Genomic DNA, 4,551 nt, shown 5'->3' with positions numbered 1-4,551 from the left:
TTTTCTGTCTTCCTCCCCGCTTCCCGGTTTCCTCTACCTGCTTTTTGGCTTGAGGGGCGTCCCAGGCACCCCTGCATCACCAGCCCGGCACCCTTGGCCAAATCACTGAACCACTCTGTGCCTCAGTTTCCTCATCTGTCAGATAGAAGTGATTCCTGCCGGCTTAGCTCACAGTTTATTGAGGAAGGACAAATATCAGACCAAAAGCAGTTTGTTTGTTTTTTTTTAAAGATTTTATTTATTTATTTTTTCCCCCCAAAGCCCCAGTAGATAGTTGTATGTCATAGCTGCACATCCTTCTAGCTGCTGTATGTGGGACTCGGCCTCAGGATGGACGGAGAAGTGGTTCCTCGCTGCGCGCCGGCATCCGAACCCCGGGCCACCGGCATCGGAGCATGCGCACTTAACCACCAAGCCACGGGGCCGGCCCCAAAAGCAGTTTGAATGGATAAAAGTGCTGTACAACACTGGTAGAAAGACAGGACTGCTCATGAAAAATGTTCCCAAACAGGGAACACATGATGGCAACTATGTAAAAAAAGAAGAAAGTACAAAGATGGGATGAGGTGGGTCCTGGTGGTGGGATTCTAGGGCTTTTCCTTTTCTCGTTTTGCCAAATTTTCTGTCTGTGGCCGTGAGACCTTCTCCATTAAGAGACAGGTTTGGGGGCCGACCTGGTGTCATAGTGGTTAAGTTCGCACGCTCCGCTTTGGTGGCCCAAGGTTCACAGGTTTGGATCCCCAGTGCAGACCTACACACCGCTCATCAAGCCATGCTGTGGCAGTGTCCCATATCCAAATAGAAGAAGATGGGCATAGATTGGCAATGGATGTTAGCTCATGGCCAATCTTCCTCACAAAAGCAAACAAACCTGTCATTCAAGAATAAAGGTGAAATAAAAATATAAAAAAAAAAGAGGTTTGTACACAGGGGTGCAGCTACTGGCAGGGCACTGATCAGTAATCAGTGGCATTACTGATTCATTCAGCCTGGGTATCCCCAGCTCCCAGCCCAGGGCTTTCATCCGGGGGGGTGGGGGCGGAATAGGGTGCACCACCCTTGGCCATGCTGCTGCAAACCCCCGCACTTCCCCAGCTCCACCCTCTCCCCACGCTTCTCCCTCCACTCCCTCTGTACCAGAGCTGGTGGTGCTTGCTTCGTCAAGAGGCCTGGGGCTGCCCTTTTACAGCCAAGACTGCTCCATCCTGCCTCCCCACGCTGCATGTTGTCAGTGCTCAGGGTCCCTGTGGCTTGAGGGACCAGGAACCGTTTGTAATTTTGTTTCTAAGGGGGAAAACATGCGTTTGGAGTTTGGAGACAAGCTGGCAAGGTGGACTTTTTTATATTTTAATTAATTAATTTATTTTTCCCCCAAAGCCCCAGTAGATAGTTGCATGTGATAGCTGCACATCCTTTCAGTTGTTGTATGTGGGACGCAGCCTCAGCATGGCGGGAGAAGCAGTGTGTCAGTGCGCGCCCGGGATCCAAACCTGGGCTGCCAGCAGCAGAGCGTGCACACTTAACCACTAAGCCACGGGGTCGGCCCGAGGTGGACTTTTTTAAATGGCCATTTTACAAATCAACACTGAGGCTCAGAAAAGCAGAATGATATGCCTCAAATCACGGCAGCAGAGCTAAACTCAAACCTAGAGTGGAGTTCAAATTTCCAGATTCAGTTCCCAGACTGATAACAGCAGGCGCCCCGTTCTCAGCCCTGGGATCAGTGACACACCTTCCGTCTTTTTACCAGCTGCTCCCTTGGGTCTTCCCCCCTCCTTACAGCTTACGGAGCCTTCCAGCTCAGCCTGCCCTCAGTCCAGCTCCAGGACCGTGAGCTCCAACTGCATCCCAGGCCTGGACTGGGTGCTTTAGGTACTGTGTGATTTAAACTTCACGGGGGGTGTTGTTACCCCATTGTACAGATGTGGAAAGCAGAGTTGAGAGAGACTTCATTCAGCAAATGTTTGTTTATTTATTTTTTAGAATTGGCTTTGTGGTTATAATTTTATTTATTTATTTTTTCCCCTAAAGCTCCAGTAGATAGTTGTATGTCATAGCTGCACATCCTTCTAGTTGCTGTACGTGGGACGCGGCCTCAGCATGGCTGGGGCAGCAGTGCATCGGTGCGTGCCCGGGATCCGAACCCCGGGCCACCAGCAGCGGAGCGCGGGCACCCAACCACTAAGCCACGGGGCCGGCCCTCAGCAAATGTTTATTAAATGTCTCTTTTGTGTCTGCCCTGCCTCCTGCCCTCACAATCTGCTAGGAAAGACAAACATTACATGGACAAAATAGAGAATGACAGACTGTGGTGAGGGGTGTGGCTGAGAAGACTGGGGAGGTGGGGGGAAGACTGCTCATATTGAACAGGGCAGGGAAGATCTCTCTGTGGGTGACATTTAAGCTGAGACCCGCGGGTGAACGACGTTACTTGCCCCCCGTGCTCACACATGAGGAGCACAGAGCCGAGTCCCGTGGGTAGCTACTGACCCCCGGCCATGCACCTCAGTTCCCCAGATAGACACGGCCCATCAGCTAGACAAAGAGGCGAGGCACGAGGAAGGCAGTTTTGAGAGGACCCACCCTGACCCCCCAGCCTCTTGTCACAGAGGTTGGGAATAGGATGCTAAGAAGCCGGCAGAGGCAGATGTAACTTAAACAGAACCTTTGGCCAGGCGTCAGACCTTTAGGCAAAGGCCCTGCTCCACCCCCTAAGCCACCACGGTCTCTAGGGGGCTGCTACATAGTTGTCTGACCCCAGCCCTGGGCACAGTTGATTGGTCAAGGAGTGAACATGTGACCCATCTGGGCCTCTGAGGCCCTTCCCTGAGATTTGCCAACTTGAGGTCTGTTTCTCTCTGGAGGTGCCTGCTGCATCCCTCTGCGTTTTCTACTCTGTGACATATGCTCCCCCCCGAAGTGGGGATCTGTGCAGCCCTGGGAAGCACTTGGGCTGTGGGCTTGACACATGTCAAAGCTGTGAGATGCCTGCTGAACGTGTGGCAGGTGAGAACACAGGCTCTGGAGTTTGTCCTGGGTTCAAATCTGCCTCCATCACCGATTTGGGGTGTGATCTTAAGCAAGTCACTTCCCCTGTCTGGACTTCTGTTTTCTTGTCTGTAGAATGGGACACCACCCTCACAGGCACCTGGCACAGGGTAGGTGCTCAGCACATGGCAGCTGCCATGATGGCGATGGCGTGGAAGGTACTGACCTGCATGGAGATGAGCCCTCCTAGCTCATGTGTCAGCCATCAGGGAGGGGAGTCCGCTGGGTGGTGTGGGATGCAGCCAGGGTCAGACCAGCTCTGTGGCCTTGGGCAAGTTAATCCACCTTTCTGAGCTGTTTCCCTCTCTGTACAATGTGGATGTACTACCCAGATCATGTGTGAGTGCCCGACACAATGCAGCTCAACTGCCATGTGCACCTCTCCCCATCACCTCCCAGCTCCCTGGAGGACAAATTTCCAAAGCTGGACACATACCCACTTCCTTGACTGTACCCAACTACCAGACAGCCCTCATACACCTCCCCACGGCTATGCCAGGCGGGCCCAGCTGGCAGCTCCTGACACCAGCAGCTAATCCCGAAAAGCTGCCAGCCAGAGATAGGGGAGAGCAGTAAAGGAAATCGGAAAGAGATTTGAAGGTGGGTGCCCCCAGCCCCCAGCCCCCGTCCCTGTGCTCCTCTCAGCTTCTCACTGCAGCAAACCCTCTCAACCACACAAGCTGACACCTGCGCGTGGTGGAGCAGGAGCCTTTTATCGTGAGCTGCTTCTCTGGCAGCAGGAGCGGGGGATGCTCAGCTTCCAGCCGCTCCGAGGCTGCCGGCATCTCCAAGCTGGGTAGGGGGCATCCACTCCAGCCTGGATTCCAGACTGACTCTAAGTCCAGACTGGGGGTGGGGTGCAGGGCAGAAGGGCCAGCAGGGCCTTGGTGCTGCCTCCAAGCCTGCGCTGTAAGGGCTGCAGAGAAAGCAGAGGAAGGAGAAATCTCAGCCGGTCTTCTCAGATCCCAAGCCAGGTACACCATTCCTCACTGTTCTCATGTCATCCCAGCCTCCTAGCAGCCCAGGATGGGCATCCCCATTTTACAGAGAAGGACGTTGAGGCTCAGTGAGGTCTTAGGTGACTTGCCCAAGATCTCACAGCTACTAATTATCAGAGATGAGATTCAAACCCAGACCTGGTGGCTGTGAAGCCCAAGCTCTTTCTGCCATCTGAGTCATCTCCTGGCCAAGGGGCTGGGACTGCCTGGGCCTGTCCACGCTGGAAGGACACCCCCACCCTCCACCCACCTTGGGCCAGTGGAGCTCAGCCAGCCAAAGCAGCCAGACCAAGCCCTGGTCTGACACCTTCCCATGGGTCGCCCACGTTGGTGGTGGGGAGGAAAAGACTGATATCTGTCCCACATGCTGGTCCAGGACCTTCATGGTGACCCCATTTGGCAAATGTGGAAACTGATGTTCAGAGAGGGGAAGTGACTTCCCCGAGGCCACATCGTTTCTCCACCCCACCTTCCTCCCAACCTCTTCCTTGGTCCCCACGCACCC

The sequence above is a fragment of the Ceratotherium simum genome, chromosome 25, assembly GCF_057802395.1.
Source record: "Ceratotherium simum simum isolate JZ-2026a chromosome 25, ASM5780239v1, whole genome shotgun sequence".
Taxonomy (NCBI): Eukaryota; Metazoa; Chordata; class Mammalia; order Perissodactyla; family Rhinocerotidae; genus Ceratotherium; species Ceratotherium simum.
Note: the sequence above shows the minus strand (reverse complement) of the source record.